The sequence below is a fragment of the Strix aluco genome, chromosome Z (assembly GCF_031877795.1).
Source record: "Strix aluco isolate bStrAlu1 chromosome Z, bStrAlu1.hap1, whole genome shotgun sequence".
Lineage (NCBI taxonomy): Eukaryota > Metazoa > Chordata > Aves > Strigiformes > Strigidae > Strix > Strix aluco.
In genome coordinates, this window is record NC_133971.1 from 87,426,186 (window position 1) to 87,444,432 (window position 18,247).

General features: G+C 41.0%; 1 protein-coding gene across 10 annotated transcripts in view; it reads right to left on the reverse strand.

Annotated features, from left to right (window-relative positions):
* Window positions 1-4,184: 4,184 nt before the first annotated feature.
* CELF4 (CUGBP Elav-like family member 4) overlaps window positions 4,185-18,247 on the reverse strand; it is a 720,508-nt gene continuing 706,445 nt past the window's right edge. For 8 of the 10 annotated variants that reach the window (XM_074811976.1, XM_074811977.1, XM_074811975.1 and 5 more), the window contains one exon: window positions 4,185-6,457. The gene's annotated coding sequence lies outside the window, so the exon portion shown is untranslated. Of the gene's footprint in view, window positions 6,458-8,361; window positions 8,412-18,247 lie in introns of those variants that run through there. The other 2 variants (XM_074811969.1, XM_074811970.1) reach the window with 2 other exon arrangements.

An 18,247-nucleotide genomic window follows, 5' to 3' on the forward strand; every position in this document is an offset into this window, starting at 1 on the left:
CTCACCATCTGTCTGCAAACTCGCAGGTTTGTAGGTCTTCTTTTTAAAAGCTGAAAGCTGCAACCCAACAATGTACACAACCCAGGAGAGTGCCATGAGCAGCCAGGAGTCTGTGTCCCTTTCTCCTGGTGAGGTGTCCTGTGTGCTGTACAATGTGCATGACATTCATGGGAGCAGTGTTAGGAGCCTGGGTGTCCTAGGAGAGGTTGTGATATCATTCACTCCCCATTTCCATTTCTATTTCCACCTTTTAAACAAAATGAGGCAGATCAATGAGAGGAGTTGTGAATACCTCCCTGGACTGTTCTGTGATTGTATAATCAGGGCCATCTTCTGCATCATGGGAGTCTCAGGGGTCAAATCCCAGCTTCCAGCTGGACAGAGGAAGAATCTGAACCTGTGCGTATCGTATCTCATGTGAATGCACTGCACCTTGCAAGGCTGCTACTTTCAGGAAAAGGACATGCTTACCTGTAATTGTGCAAGGAACCTCCTTTCCCAGTCTGTGCTCACTTGAGGTAGTCCATGACAAGTTCAGCACTGTCAGATCGAGACCCAGAATCCAGGACAGGTTATGAATCCCATGGAGAGAGGACGTTTGCTACTAAGGTTTTTCTTACCACCAGAACCCATTGTTGTGTTTACCAGTAATAGTGTTATACAGGTTTGTCGGTAGCAATGTGAGAATGTTTAAGGTTGGGTGGGCACTGACAAAACCTTGTACAATACTAGTGGTGAGTGCAAGTGTGCAAAGAGACAGGGCCCTAAGGAACGTGATCTAGCTGAAGTTGTCAGTGCTTGCTGCAGGGGGGTTGGACTAAATGACTTTTAGAGGTCCCTTCCAACACAGAGACACCAGCATGACCTCCTTCCCTTAATAAATGGAGCACAAGGACTCTGATTTGGCACCTTCCAAATGTTTTTGGGGGATGTGTTTGTTCTATTGTGAGTGCTTACTGTAGTGAGAGGGAAGCTATGGGATTGGAACCTGTTTTAAGGGCTGATTTCCTCAACAAATAGGACAGCAGTGCTAGTCCAAAAAGCATTTTCAGACTCTACAGCTGACTAACTTGAGACTGTGGCCTGTTCGTATTTGATTGGTTCTGGAGTCCTAGAACAAGCCAGGTAGTTTGAAAAGAAGTTTGCTAAGGGACCGTTCTAGGCAACAGCATCAGCAACTTCCTTCTCCAAGGGATGCTGTGCACAAGTTTGTGTAAGCTGCTTGGGCAGCATTTGCACATTGCACTGAAGCACCCAGTGATATGTGTTTCCCCATCTGCCAAACCCCTGTGATGTGTGAGTTCTTCCTGGGACCACAAATGTGAACACCTTGTATGCTGCTATACCCGTGGGGCGATCACTGCGCTGATGTATTCGGGACCAGGGGAAATATGTTGTTGGAAACTGGAATATTCAAGGCGGAAAAGTCCTCACCTTGCTTCGCAAGGACATTTCCAAATGGTATCACCGTGCTAGTTACATGAAGAGAAAACAAGCAGAGCTCTGTAGCCTCATTCAAAGTCCTGATCATTTCTTAATAAAAGAAACTTGTCTAACAGACATCTGTGTAGATGGGGATGGGGTGGAAGTGGGGAGAGGAATTGTTTCCTCTTGAGTGTGCAAAGGAAGAGTGGCTCTGCAGCTAAGTCAGGAAATGCTGATATGGAAAAGTGACTCCAGGAAGGGATTTACTGCTTTCTTAGAGACAGAAATGTGATTAGTTGTTGAGGTGTCTCCATGGGACTCCAGAAAAAATGACTGCAAACCATGCCTTGTACTTGTACCAAAGGTTGCCCCCAGCTATTCATGGGGATGAGATTGTAGTTTAGTATAATCACACCAGTGCCAAGGAGCACCTCGGCGAAAGATAGATGTTTGACCTTTAATAAACCTTTTGTTTCATGTAATGTGATTTAACAGCTACAAATAAGAGAGAGGAGTCAGCATCAAACAGTCCGTGGCTTTTGAACCTCTGTAATAAGAGTGTTCCCAATCTGCTGTGTTGTGGTACACATGGGCAAGCAGCTACAGGCTTTTAGGTTGTCTTGGCCTCTCTCTTAATTTTCATTGCTTCAGACTGGGGCTTTTTCTTTGGCTACTTTCCAGACTCAGCAATGCAGTACCATGCGAAAACAGGCCCACGCTGCAAAGCTTTATTTGTTTTGCTTTACAGCACCTATAGTGTAAAGGGGTGAACTTCCTTTGGAACGAAGCATGGACTCTCCGTATGACAAGCAATTAAATCTTAAAACAGGGCTGGTATGTTTGTACAACACATAGAAGGGTGTTTAAATCAACCATAAGGCCATATCTGCATTTGTGCTTCAGCCCATCCTATTTTAATCCGTGTATCTACCATAACCAGTGAGTTGAGTGTGGCAAGTAAACGTCACTTAGTTCAGGCAGCATTGTGGTCACAGCAGTGCTTTATTCCGCAGCACACCAAAGTAAATGAACTTCCAGTGGGCTGACAGTGTTGTGGTGCCTCTGTTCTTTTTGGGAATCGGACTTGGAGATTTACCCACTCTTTGACCTTGCAGTATAATGGGAGAAAGGTGAGGACCATGCATGGTTTCAGTGGTTGTCCCTGCTGGTCCTCATAGCCAGATTTCCCAATTCAGTATACCCAACAGTGTCTTTGTAAAGTCAAATATTTTTAGGGGTACAGACCTGGGTGATAAAGGCAGATTTAACAGTGTTTTCTGGCCTCCCTTTGGGAGCTGGTTGCTGCCCAGCACTGGATATGTTATCTTCTGTGTATTGCAGGATGCTTGAAACAATACTCTGAAATCTTGTCTCACAATCGTCAGTTGACAGCCCACAACTCTCTCAGCAGCTAGAGGTGTTCCCAGCTGGATGTCCCAGGGATGCAGCCCATTCTGGTCAGATTATATGGCTGTGTCCTTGCAAATACATCAGGACACATCACCTCCACTGCAGATACATAGCATCTACCTTAAGGTGGTTAAGGAAGGGCTCTGGGGAGCTTTAGGGTCACAAAGGAGAGTGGGGAAGGCAGCCTGAGAAACGGGGAGGGAATCAGGCAACACCTTTTAGTGCTACAATTGTTGTGGGAAAATAGAACTTCCCTATTTGTACTTTCCTTCCTCCTTAAGGGTGGACCCTTAAGGAAGACCACCTTAAGGGTGATCTTCACCACCACCCCCTTAATTCTCAAACTGGCCCGGGTCAGAGGATGTGTCTCTGTTTGTTCCCTTAATCACCACAGCTCAGGGCAGGATGCTGAATGGTCTTTGGAGCAAAAACTTCTTACTGGAGGTCTAGTCTTCATTTTCTAGCTCAGTGACATTTGAGGCCAATACCACATCTTTAGTCTACTCACCCTTCTACAGAGCATCTTCTCTGCCAAAGGCAGAGATTGGATTGATGTATGTGCTCTTCTGTATTTGCCTTTACCTTCAGATGAAAAGAAAATACTGACTGTATTCCCTCCTTTATTCATCACCTGATTTACATTTCATTTATTTCTGTAGCCCTGAATAGATATTCGTAACTCATAATAGTAATAATAGGAGTTTCTACTAATAGAACTCCTTCCATCTGTGGAGTTCAAATTATGGACAAGCACCATTAGCCCCATTTAGAGATGTATTTAGCTGGTGCCACTTGTCCAAATGCAGATGTGGCCGCAAGAATCAGGAAGAAAATGCAAAGGCTCCTGATTTCAGCCCCAGCTTCACCTCAGCTGATGTGGTACAGCCATTTCAGGGGGAAAAAATATAATCATTCAAAAGACAAGACATGAGGGATGCTCAGGAAGAAATTGAACCTCATCTCTGGAGATTGCTGAATTTCACAAGGTTTTCCCAAAGCAGCAAAAGGAGCAATGTCCCAAGCTTTGGCCTCTATACTTATCAGCATGAAAAAACCATGAGCGTGAAATCAAACAACAGGCTTCAAATGGGAGCTACAATGTTCTAATTTGTATGTACTATTATTTGATCTTCTAACCTACTAGGTTTAAGGTAAACCACAGCAGAATATCAAGCAGACATTAAATGAAACAGTGTCATTAATTCAATCCAATGAGATACGTTTTATATAACAAAGGGATTTGTTCTGATACTCAAACAATGTATATTAATGAAAGAGTTGAAATAGATTCATTTTGTTCTCAAAGCAAACACATTAAGGAAAGCCATCAAGAAGTAAAGAACATGGCATTTTTTTTTTAAACTGTGCTTTATTTAGGGCTAAGCTGGAAAGCGTCATTCAATAATTACAGAAGATTACAAGGAGTTTTAGGGAATTGAGAGTGAAAGAGCAGTTGTATGGAACTGCAGCTGCATTACACATCTGTACTTCCTAGCTGTGGGCTCAGTCTGGCTGTCCTTACTCAGGCAAAATACCCGCTACATCCCAGTGGGAGTTCCGACAGAGTAAGGACTGGAAGATCAGGCCCAGTAGGGAATTAAAATTAAAAAAAAAAACAAAACAGAAAGAGAAAGGAAGAAAGTTCAAGATCAAGATAAAAAATACTAAGAAAAACAAACGAGCATTAGAACAGAGTAAAACATAATAAAGAATCAGAAACAATTATCACACTGCTCAGTCGATGCAAACAAGTGTGAGAATGATGTAAATCAAGTTTTAAGATTGTGAAAATAAATTGTAATAAATATGATATACTTTAAAATATATGTGTTCTTAAATAATTCATTGTTTTTTCTGAGTCAGATCTTTTAAAGCAATGTCTTATTTTTTAACTGCTCTAAAGTCATTTACCAAAGATAAATATCGTGCTTTCATTAAATAGTTTTCCTTGTTTTTTCTCTATCATTACAATTAAAAGTCCTACAAAATATGCAAATTTATTTACAGAAACAGAGCCAGCATCTTATTTTTTTTTTTTTTAAACATCCCCCTGTTTTTCAAAATTCCTTGTAAACAGTTTCAGAAATTCTTCAAAGAGATTGTGTTTTCTTTTTACTTTTGCTTCTTATTTTTCTTTTGGTTTTTTTTTATGTTGGTTTTTTTTTCTTTTTTTTTCTTTTTTTTGGTTTTTTTTTTGTGTTTTGTTTTTTTTTTTTTTCTTTTTTAAGATTAAGGTTCTAGGCTAACCCCTTGTCCTGAAGGTTTCTAGAGCAAATATGGAAGCTACTGAAGCATAGGATGATGGGAATTTTGCGGACAGCAGATCATGAAGACATGAAGCGTTTAGCTGTGTTTTGTTGTTCAAGTTAGAACTAGCGTCTGATAAAAAGACAGCTGTTTTGTTTCCCATTTGCATTGTCTACAGAATTGAGTTTTGTTTTGTTTATTTTTTTTAATAGCTGGAATGCTTGCAGTTAAAAAAGCTGCCAAAATAGCCATTTCTCTCCTTTTTCTCCTCGATAAATAACAGCATCCAACAGCAATTGGCAGAGTAGGAATTTATGCTCAATCTAAACTCTACAAAAATTACAGTTCTACAACATCTTTGTTTTTAGCATTAACGCTAACTTCTATGTAGTATTATTTTTTTTTTGCTTTTTTGTTTTTTTTTTTTTATGTTGTCTAATTTTTTCTATTATATAGGTATTTTAAACTTTCTTTTTTTAAATTCTGTACAACTATTAGGATTTTAAATGGGGAGAGTTAGAAGCATTTACAAACCTTTTCTGTTTTCCATTTATTATCAACCATCTTTCCTTTCTCTTCTCTATGCCTTTTTATGTATTTATTTATGTATTTATTTATTTACTTTTTTGCTTTTCATAGATATCCATCTTACCTGCCTTTAACAGAGCGATCCTTACGTATTATACAGAAAACCATATGAAAGCTTCATAGACTCTAATTAATGTATAACCAAAGAACCTCCCAAAGTATCAAAGAACTATTATCTTGCCGTTTTAAAAGCATTTAAGCATTTTTTTTTTTTTTTTAGTTTTTATATATTTCATATAATCGCTCTCAAAAACTGTTTTAGGAACAGCTCAGAGAAAAGGAAAGAACTTCCATATTTTACATACAGCTACAAGTCTGCGGTAAAAAGTTTTGTCCTTTGGTCCCTATATAGCTAAGGAATGACAGATAAAGATGCTTAGTGACTGTTACCATGGGTCAAGCATGGTAACTGCATCCTTGGTGGCAAACAGGCACTCCTTTTTCAGTATCCAGGTTTGCATCTCCTGTTTGAAGAAAAGCCGCTGTGGTGATATCAGTGTCTCTTCAGAAATCCTGGTTGATCTTGTTCCTGTTCTGATTTTACTTATGTGTTTTTTTTGTTTATTTTCAAGCGCATGTCCTTCGAAGTCAGCAGATGTGATACTTTTCTTGAAGAAATGTTACAGTCTAAACAATCAAAGAGAGAATAAGTCTGAAGTCTTCAGCTTGATTGATATTTGCTGATATGTCAAAGGTGTAATCCAACAGTTCACGTTTTTTTTTTTTTTTTTTTAATATATATATACTTTTTTTTTATTTCCTAAATGTGGCCCATTCAGCTGCTGCCCTAAAAAAATGAAGAAGATCATTGCAAATTAAATCAAAAAGGGGAAGGAGAAGTAGGGAAGGTGGGGGGGTATTTGGGACAGGGGGAAAAAAGACCTAAAAAATGAAAATGAAATTAAAAACGAGCCTGTTCTTTTGGGCCCAATCCTGCTCCTGTTGAAAGTAATGGGTGTTTTCTTCTCCCTTCAATTGGGACAGGATGGGGCTTCTGGTTTGGTGTTTTACTTTTGGAGGCATTGGCTCTGATTCTGCTCCCACTCAATGTCAACAGAAAGATTCCCCTTGACTTCAGTGAGAACCGGATCAAACCCAAAGTGAGCAAGGTAGTCACGATCATGATAGAGAAAAATATAATTGTTCCTAAGAGTAATAATAATAATAATAATAAATCAAAATAATAGTAGGGCATGTCTGCATAAATCTGTATCACTATGTATGTGCAGATAGCTGCATTTTAATTATTTTTAAGTGCCACTTTACAATGCCAGATCACAATCTTGCTTGGCGAGCTTTTGTAGTGTGAAAGGCATCGAGAAAGAATAGTTCTACATTTTAATAGGGTGCCATCTATGACAGTGTATGAGCTTTCTGTGGAGACATAGCTGCCAATAACATCTACTCCTTTGTGAGTGTCAGAAAGTAGGACTTTGAACAGGCAATTTATAGGAGGTTAAATAAAAAAAAAAAGACTGTTGGAATAAACTTTTTTTTTTTTTTCAAAAAAAATGTAAAGCTAACATTTCTTAAATAAAAAAGTTGTTTAAAAAAATGTAATCATGATCCGACTAGGCTTGACATTTAAGTAGGATGCTTAATCATTAAGGATTAGCTCTTATCTCTTTCTAGCAAGCAGGTTCTTCTTACACACTCGGTGATTTATTACATCAAGAAACTTAGAAACTGCAAAAGGTCCACTCTGGTGGAAAAGTGTCATGCGGAATATCAATCCATGCTGGCAGGTTTTCACACTGTTGGTTCAACAAACAGCAAACCGTACACAGCAGTCTAAACAATTACAACACCAAAAATAATAATAGAATAAAAAAATAAAAAACACTCGTCAAGGACCCTTTTTCAGTTGTAAACAAAAAGATGCATTTTGGTTTTTGATCTGGATGGTTTTTTTCCCACTCAAAACAATCCCTCCCTCCCCCGAGCAATTAATTTTGGCTGGAGTTGCTGTAATACGGAACCTTAGAATTAGGAATTCTTGAAAAGACATACAATGAGGCTTTTCTTGGGGTTGCTTTTTTGGATTGCTATAGGTTTCAAACTACTGTTACTATCATTACCCTTTTTGGTTTTTGTTTTGATTTTTTTTGTTTGTTTTTTTTTGTTTGTTTTTTTTTTTTTAATTTTTGGAGAGTGATTTGAAATATCCTAAGGGGAAAAAAAGATGTCAATTGAAAAAGGCCCCCAATTCTCCGGAAAAAAAATAAAATCACAAGATTTCCAGTGCAAAAAAATTAACCACGCATTTTTTTCTCTCTCTTTTTTTTCCAAATTATCTGTAGTTATAACAATCCCATTTTTTCTAAAGAATTAGGAATCCATCTTTTTTTTTTCCTTCTATGTGACATCTAAAGAAGCATAAAACGCTGACGAGAAATCAAACGACAAATAAAGAAACCACTGCAAGCACCAAAAACGAAACGAAAATGAGCACAGCAAAAAATTGTGGCAGCACAAAGTCAAAAAAGGCACATGTGATCATGACTGGCCAATCATCAACTGATACAACATCCAAGAAAAATGCTTCAATCACGGCACCTGCACGAAACTTGACGGCATGTCATGCAACCAATTCTTAGCTTGTTACATGACGCCATCATGTCACACTTTCAACTTCGAGTTGATTTGAACTTACGGCCTGGGGGACTGTATTCTCCACTTTCATGTCATTACGTGAACTTTTTTCCTAGCTCAGCGCGAGACTGTGGTGGATTTGACTGGCTCTTGGTTGGTTTTGTTGGAATTTGATTGAATGACAAAAGAAGAAAAGATTTTTTTTATATATATATATATTTATATATAGTGTGGAAAAGGGGAAAGGTGGGGAAAGAAGATATATATAAAAATGATAATTAAAAAAAAATTACAAACACAGCATTGGTCAAGAAGATCTAATGGAAATACTTGCCATTATACTGTAGAAAATGAAACAAGAAGGAGAGCAAAACAAACTAACTGAACAGAAAGAAAAGAAAGAAAGAAGAAAAGAAAGAAAGGAAGAAAAAGGAGGAGGCCTAGCCAGAAACACACACATAAAACACACACTTAAATGTAGACACACGGTCAACAGTGAACAGTAACAGAACGTTATGCAGCAGCTGTTGAGGAGAGCATGCACTGAATGAATGAGCGCAGACACAAATCGGTTTGCAAAGTCTGGAAAATAAATACATTCTCTGCCAACCAGAATGCTTTCATTAGCACCGGCCTTTCCCGCACCACCCCCAGCATCCTGGGCTTTGCTGGACGGCTAGCCAAAGTCCTCTGGGAGTCTTTCCTTTTCCTCGGATGGACTCCGGAGCAGGTACCGCTCTAATTCGATTACATCCCAAGTTTAAATTCATGGGGGAGTAATAGACCAAGAGCTGCTTTGGCTACTGAGAATAAAAATTTAAAAAAAAAAAAAAAAAAAAGAAAAGCAACTACTGCTGGTTGCTGCATGTCCATTTAGCGGTTCACAGGATGGCGGGTTCCGAACACAGCAATGCTGGTATGGTGTGGGAAGCAGACTTGTAGGAGGACTCGGATGATAAGATGGTCCCTAAATCAGCATCATTAAAAGAAGGACATTTACTCCTTTAGTGTTTGGCTCTGGCCTGAATTTAAAAAACAATGGGGAAAAAGGAGAGAAGAGAAAGAAGGAGAGGAGAGGAGAGGAGAGGAGAGGAGAGGAGAGGAGAGGAGAGGAGAGGAGAGGAGAGGAGAGGAGAGGAGAGGAGAGGAGAGGAGAGGAGAGGAGAGGAGAGGAGAGGAGAGGAGAGGAGAGGAGAGGAGAGGAGAGGAGAGGAGAGGAGAGGAGAGGAGAGGAGAGGAGAGGAAGGGAAAGAAAAAGAGAAAGAAGTAGAAAAAAAAGGAAAAAGAAAAAGAAAAAGAAAAAGAAAAAGAAAAAGAAAAAGAAAAAGAAAAAGAAAAAGAAAAAGAAAAAGAAAAAGAAAAAGAAAAAGAAAAAGAAAAAGAAAAAGAAAAAGAAAAAGAAGAAAGAAGAAGAGAAAGAGAAAGAAGAAGAAAAAGAGAAAGAAGAATTAAAAGAAGAAGAAAAAGAAGAAAAAGAGAAACAGAAAAGAAAAAAGAAACTGCCAGGGGCTGGTTTCTACAATCTCCAGAAACACCCTGTTCCTTTCTTACAAAGGAAAATGTTCCTTTACTGGCCCAGGGAGTTTTGCCTCAGTAAACACCAAAAATCACTGCACAGAACGATACACTTGTCTCAGTCAGCAGCTCTGCACCCTGTTCTTCAGGTATTGCCTTTCTATCCCCTTGGCAGGGCTCATATCTCTCCTCCCAGCCTATTTCTGAAAAGTCACTGCACACGACTGAAATTTCACCTTGCATTTGGGTGTCACAAGAATGTTGTTGGCAGTTCTCATCCTGAAGTCATGCACGCTGGCTAGAGAAAATTCTTTCTCTGTTTTTTTTTTTTGTTTGTTTCTATATTTTTTATGAGCTGGAACATGCTTTGTGGTTACAGCAGTTATGCTCAGCTGACAAGAGATGATGCTGAACTAAGCCCCTGATCTGACCACTGGCTTCAGCTCAACACTTTTCCCACAGCTGGCTGTTGTCTTAGTTGGAGCTGAATCCTTCGTGATGGCCTGGCCTCAATGCGCTGCCCTTCGATGAGCTGAAAGTATCAACCTGAGTTTCCTGGAATTTGGGTGAAGGTAATAGACTGGTACCCCCAAGGCAGATGCAATGTCTAGGTCTACAATTATTTCACAAGCCAAGAAGGAGAAAACTCTATTTTTGAAGATGGCTCAGGGTAGAGCTTTTGTCACTTGTGTCACTGGGTACCCAAGAACAAGTAGCATCAACTGTACAGGTCCAGGCTGTGCATTAGGAAGAGAAAAAAGCCTCTTACACCTCAGGGCTTTCTGGTTGTGTCATACCACACGAAAAAGAGCAGGTGGGGGAGGAAGGACAGCTGGTAGCACCATCATAGCAAAATCTGGCTCTTTCCTTACTGAAGCCATGCCAGCAGCATGGGTTAGGCTTTACGAGAAAATGGGCTAACAGGCTTTGCTCACATGAACGGAGCAGTGGGAATGGGAGAGATCTGGTGGAACAAGTAATATCCTGCTCTATCCCTGGGAAATGGCAGCAACACACATGTCCTGTCTGGGTTTGGAGTATGAGATGGCACTGGCTGCAGGATCAGGGGTGGCAGTACCGTGGGCAATGCTGGATGTGGATGCTAACCCCAGGTAATTCTCAAAACTCTCTGAGGAGAGGTTCTTTGACATAACCTTGACTGGGGAAAACATTTTCCCTTCTGGGTGGAGCAGGAAGGACCAGGTTGGTCTGCCAATGACCCGTGGCTTTGAAGCGGGTACTGCCATCCCTCTGCCTGTCCTCCACACACACCCTCAGACACTGTGGATGCGACACACACACACAAACATATATATGTACAGGTGAAAAATTAGGACTTGCTGAAGCTAAAAGAACAACAACCGCTCTCCCCCCGCTCCCTCCGCCCTGCCCCCCCCCCCCCCCCCCCCCCCCTTCAAATGTATTTTCACATGAAAGTCAACATCTGGGTATCCTGTCTGCCTAATTTGGGCCAGTATTTCAAGAACCCAATGAAGCTGTCCTTCTAAATCAGGGGTCTACAGCACCTACTGAGTCAGTGGAAAAGAGAAGACCCTTTGATGGTCTCTAGGAACATATCCTGCCCGCAGAGATGATTTACCTGAGTTTAGGTAGGGTTTGTAATAAATGGTAATATATGCAGGTCAATTGAGTGAGTTACGTGAAATAGGTTTTCAAGTGCACAATCTCTTTTTCAGGTCTTAAACTTGGGCAGATGGACTTTTCTTCTGGAGGGCTACAGAAGCAAATGCCTTTCTCTGTTGACTAGGCAGAGGAGTTAGATACCTATCTTATGAGAACTGCTTCATCAGCAGCCTGAAATTGAGAGACAAGTTAGGCATCTGTGTTAGATAGGTTGGACACCAGCCAAACTCATCTGTTTCAAGAAAAGCAATTCACTTTGCTGGGAATGGGTATAAACTTTGAGTATTGCTAAAGTAAATTTGTGAGTAAAAGTGTTAAAGTTATTAAGACAAGTATATACACCCTAGTTCAGAAGTGGCGCCTAGAGATAAAGAAGGAGCAGTTAGGTTCCCAAGCAGTTAGGTTCTGTGCACAAGAACAAATTATGCAAAGTATTTTTACCACAGGTAACACTGACCAATAACTTGCTCCACTGAACAAACCATAGCCAAATGCATCTGGTAAATGCCAATATTCCTTCTTTGAAGCATCTAAGTAGAGCCTGAGACTGTTCTCCTTGCACATTGGATAGATATAATGGCTTAAAGTCCTAATGATAGAATTCAAGATGCAGACATCTCCATCTGAGCAAATTGCTCTAGGCTGGTTTTAGAGGACACAGACAGGGCTTGTAGGTCCCAATTCACTTGTCCTAAGGGACCGTTCCAGATCAGACTATGTCCCATGGCCAGAAGGAGCCTATATCACTCTTGTGGTTATAACTAGCTGTGAAGGAGATAGTTACAGTGTAGGTCTATAATATCAAGGGAAATGAATCTCAAAGTCTTGGTTAGAGCAAATGTAACTTTTGTCATGTCCTTGTAACCTGTGCTGTCAGTGCACTAGTTCTAATGCTCTGTCACAGGAAAGTTTTTAACAGCAGCTTCTTACCAGGCTGTATGGATCAGCTCTGCAATGTGGGAGACATTCATTGTCTGTGTTTAAGCCAGAGTAAGATTTACTTCCCCCAGAAGTCTTTGGCTTGGACTCATCTCATCCAGATATAAACACTCAACTTAGGAGTCCATTTACCCTAAAATCTGCAAAGTCCATGAAGTTGAAGAAGAATAATGATTCTGCTTAGCTAAGATATGAATGGGACTTGAAGGTGTCTCTTTTACTCTCCAAAGACTAGAATCGAAATTTAAGGCCACTCAGTAAGTGATTTAGGTCAAGTTAGCAACCCATGGAAAGCTTCTCTGTGTGGTTACCCCAGAAGAGACATTTAATGGCAATCTGTTCATACCTTCCATCCCTACTTTACACACACATGGCCTTGTTAAAGAGCAATGATGTCCCTTGCAACTGATTCTAGTTGTTCAGCTCTTCATCTATATTCCTTTTGCTACACGCAGGGCTAAGTCATTGCTGAGGCCTGACAGCCATAAACACAGGGCTCTGGAGACAGACTAGGCTATACCGCCAAGACCACTGGATCATTTTCCAAGGACGGATTTACCAGAGTATAGAGAATAGGATGCAGAGGCAGCTTTGGTCCTATTTACACTACCAACCTGGTGGGTAGTTAGAGCCTGAATCCAGGTCTGTGCACAGCAGGAAGGAATCTGCCCTGTCTGTTGCTGGTGTTAATGGCAAACTGCCCTGGCATCAGTGGGAGAAGGATCACTACTCTTGTTAGTGTGACAAAGTCAAGCTGTTACGTGCAGCAGGATTTGTGTCTGTCTTTTTGAAAGCAAGAGAAAGACAGGTCTTTCCCAAAGACTTTATGAACTAATATAATGCAGATGATCTTTAATAGTACACAGATCCTGTGCTCTGTGACATTCACCATATAGTCTAGGGATTGCTAGGTTTGTGCAGCATCTTGCACACACCTCTCAGTGCTTTTACCTGCTGTCAGGGTATGAATGTACCTGCTAAGCCTGCAAATGCAACCAGATACAGGTGCAAGATTGTTCTGTGTCTTCACAGGACCACAGAATTAGCACAACACTGCCTCCATCGTGGTGGGCTACCAGTGAAGTTCTGCCTTCTGTTCCTCATGATTTCTACTGTGTCTTTCCCCTTAATCCTTCCTAGCCATGTCTCCATGGATCACCTTCTCTATCCTTTTCTCTGTGGTGTCTTGGAGGCAAGGAATCTCTCCCTAAAGAAACTCAAAGGCCATCACTTTTTCCAGCACTGAAGTGGCAACCTCCTGTGCTCACACCTAAGCCTCTGATCACAGCTGAACATTGCTCATGTGCCCATCACGTATGTAGACTTCTTTACCTTTATACAATACACATTAGTCTCTGTTTGCACACACACACATGCACACACATGTGTGTGTGTGTTTGTGAGCCCATTCAAAACTGCAGTCAGGATCCTGTTCTTCCATCTGCTGGAGCCTGTGCCCAAGCACACCTAGAGCAAGGCAGTGGAGATATTTTTCCTATGGGTGACAGATCTTTACAGCTATTGCCTCTGAGGCTGATCAATATTATTAAAATTCCAACCCGTGTTTTTCTCCCTTGCCTTTCTTCTTGTTTCTACAGCAATTTCTCTCTCTGTTTTATGCCTCTGCACCAACTTTCTTCCAATGTTGGATAGCTCTGATTTCCCTTTGCCTCAGCCCTCCTCTTCACCGTACCCCGATACTAGCCCGCGCCCATATCCCCTTCTCCGGCTCCTGCCTGGACTATCCGGCAGAGGTGGAGGAAGGAGCCAGAGGTCTCCAAAACGGGTGCCATCCCTGTAACAACTGCTGCTAAGCCTGTCATGGGGAGTCCAAGATTGGGAGCCCAAATGTCTTAGAGCAGGAAGGGCAGTGTGGTGAAGGGGATTTTGCATCCATGCTGGAATTAAATGATGCCTGATCGTTTACACTAGAAATCAATGCATTTACCTGGACTCTTGGGGTGCTATTTTGAGGAAGAAGAAAAACCAAAAGAAAATTATAAAAAAGAATGTTTTTGTCTGATGCTTGAGTTCTAACATCCGAAGGTTAAAAAGGAGACAGTATATATGAGTCTTTATATACATGAATATGCACACATACGTATCATACATATGTATACGTACAAAGGTACTATATATACATACATATCAACAGAGACAATTACACATATACGGACAGAGAAGCTAATGTATTCTAACAGGGAGATGGGAGTACAGCATTTCGAATACTAATGTTTTCCATGGGTTTTTTTCAGATGCTTGATGACCCTGCCTCATTTTTCCCATGTATAAATTAAAGGTGATGATAAAAATTAGCTCTTAATTTGTAATGTCCATCTTTCAAATAATCGTATGACTTACTTGCTGTGCAGTGTTTTTACTAGGATTATTCTCATTTAACTATGTTACATGAAGAGCTAGTTGAAAAATGACAATTATTTTCCAGGGGAAAATTGTAATTATTTTGGATTTCTTTCCTGTGAATATTTTAGTTAAAAAACAAAACAATTTTGGGGTGGGGGAGGTGTCCAGAAGAAGATTAATTTTTGTCTTTTTTTAATCAATTTGGAAACCAGTACATTTTTAACAGGAATTTAGTGTTTTGAAGGCCAGCATTTTTAATCAAGACAGTTTTGTTTTTTTGTGCTGTTGGCATTTCTTTTTTAATCTACTAGAATGAAAATTTGCTGTGGAAACATCCAGTTTGGTCAAAATGTCACTTTTTGGTCACCCCCTCCTCCCCCAGCTAGTTTGATGAAAAAATGTCAAGCAGCAATAGCTGTGTCACCTCTGATTTATCTATTTTTCTAGAGCCATTAGTCTCAAGCAGTGGATGAAAAGGCACCGCAACAGAGCAGTTGCTCTTGGAGAAGCCAGCCCGGATGGTCAGAAAATGTCACTGGTTCCCTGCACGGTACTGCCTTTTCTCACCCTGTCCCCGAGCGGTGGCAGGAGAGGTGCTGACAGTGTGATGGGGATCGTGGGGTGGTGGAGACACCCTGAAAGAGATGTGGAGCTGTGTGGTGGGAGGGAGAGCGGGGCTGGGGTGGTACAGAGTGGGGATGAAGGGTCGGCTGGTGCAGAAGAGAGCTCCAGTCTGCCCAGCATCGGGGTTGCAGTAGGGAGCAATGGGTAAGGGCTGAGCGGTCACAGCGCTGGTTGTCCTCTATGGCAACATTCAGAATCTAGTTGCTCATACAAATATAGCCATGGCTGCCTTTTTCTCTCTCAGCTGTGTTTTACCAACAAAGAGCTTTGCAGGCAAAGGTCAATGCAATAAACACAGGTCATTTTGGGAAGTAGGATGGTTGTGATGGATGGTAGAGGTCAAATGTATGTTATGTGGCTACTTCTCCAGCAAAGCCTGTAGCCTCTTTCACACCTGGTGGCAGCTCAGTGGGTCCTGTGCCCTGAGGGGCATTTGTCCTGCCTTGTACAGAGTGCTCACTCCTGCTTTTGCTGGTAGTGAACATTAGGTGGGAGAGGAAATTAAGCTGTGTAGTAGCTACCTTCCTGCACATAATGAAAGGTTCTTTATTACAAGGGGGCCTCAAGGAGTTTGCTATCTCCTGAGCATTATACCAACAGTTTAATTAAAAAAATATACATGGTTGAGAACCAAGTCTAATTGGGAAGCTGTGAGCGAAACTCTGTGCCCAATCTCCTCTGGTTCTGCTTTTATCCCTTTGTAGATTGACTAGAGCTTATCAAAATGCTGATGAACCTGATGCTTCACTCTCTTTGTTGCTGAGGGTTAGATAGAGATGTTATGCCCATTCCCCCTCTCCTTTTCCCCACCAGACAACAGCACCTCCTAGGAAGATCTCAAGACACCTAATCAAGCCCAGCTCATGGATCTCAGCAGGTTATGCTGACCGTTGACCTCCAAGTAGGTTGCCTGATACACCCTACCCAGGGCTTAAGTGCCTGCCACGAGACATGATAGCCCACAGCTGTCTGCTAGGCTGGGGATGAGGAATTTGGTCTGTAATTTTTCACTGGGAACAAAAAGGAGTTACTGGGGTGGTGCTTCTGTGGGTTTGCATCCAGAAAAGGAGGAGACTCCATCTCTCCTCCCAGTGACTCCCCCAACCCTGGTCCTGTGTTGGTGGCTGGAGGCAGGGCTGGACTTGGGAGCTACCTGACCTGCCTGTATTTGGGGTGGCAGGGGCACCCTGTGCCCCATGATCATGCAAGAATTCCCAAGTGCAGAAAACACTCCTTCCTGCCCTGCATGTCAGGACTTGTACCTTGCAACATTTCCCATGTGAAGTGTCACACTTGTGGGTCTGCTTCCCTGTGATACATAATAGGACCATTCCCCAGGGGAACATTCCCTTCTGCCAAGGCTGTTCCAGCACCTCGCCTAGCCTCTGTACCCCTCTAAATCAGAATGCAGCCAGGAACACATACTCCCAGCTTGCAACAGTCAATTACTGCTTCTGATATTTTATTTTTTTTGCCTGCAGCTTCAAATTACCTTCAAGGTGCACAGTGCAATTAGCTAAAAATATTTCCTGCTTCGTTTTAATTGCACTAAAACTCTAATGTACCTCCAGCGAGGAGCAGTAAGGTGGAAATTGGTGCCCCAAATATTTCAAATTGATTAAAGCCTGGGATGACTCAATAAGCTTACATAGTTCTATTAATTATTAAATGTTATTAATTTTTTGTTAAAAAAAAAAGCTCTTCCTGAAGCCACATTCTCTATGATGTTTCTGAAACAATATGCTTTCGCTAAGGATACGATAACTTTTTCTGAGTTTGAGAAAGATAAGACAAGAATTCCTCCATATAGTTTGTGTGGTTTTTATCTGAAGAATTCACAGCTCTTGGCTGTTTTAGTATCTCAGAATTTGATTCTGAAAACACTTATGTATGTGACTTATGTATATGAGTCATTTCACTGCTATAGCTGAGGTATTTATATGGTTCTGATTTAGAGAGGGATCACATTTTTGTTCAAAGCCTTTCTTGGTGGAAAATGCAGGTGATCAGTCAAACATTATGATTGCCTAAAAAATAATCAAAACTTTTTGTCTGAGAATTTAAAAATAAATCCAAAACAAACCAAATTTTTTTGAAAACACTGAAAACCAATGTGCTGATTTCTTCATTCCCATGATGACTTGTTCATAAGATTACTTCAGTGTGCTTTGAAAAAGGTATTGAAAATCAACCCCAAATTCCATTTGCATCCAGTGAAGAGTCTGATCAGTCTTAGTCCTTTGAGTTTCTGGCTCATTGTCACCTCGGACAGCCTGTGCTTGTGAAGCTTCCTTTGTGCCTGCAGCTGTGCTGGCTGGGAGTGCTATCATCCCCTGATCCCACACAGCTGAACCCTAAGGCTGGACCCCTTCAGCTCTGCTGCTGAGCTTTGCTTTATAATAAATTTTTAATAAAACAACCTGTTCACCTTAAATGACTGAGACAGCAGATCACTGCTGGTCTAGCTGACTTTAAACATGTCAGGAAGCTATCACATGAGCCATTCAACTGGCAGAAGTGAGGTGGTGGAGGAGACACTGAGCATCTGGAAATGGAAACCCTGTCAGCTGATCTTGCTGCAGTTAAAAGTTAAGTGTGGCTATGACCATAAGCTGTAGAGGGGTGTCTGATGTTCCAGCCTCATATCCTAGCCCTGTAATTTCATTCCCTAATGTTAATATTAATGGTCTCATTCGTTTGAATTTTAGAAAAATACTGCAGTAATTTGAGGTCCTGAAATTTTGTCAAAGGATCTCAAAAGAACTGCTGAGAGGTTTAATACCTATACTCATTATTTCTAAGACTATATATATCTAAATTTGATTTGGTTTATTTTGTTTTCTTTTACATTTTTAGTACCAACAGGACAAAGACATTGTGAAAGGTGACCATGAATAGA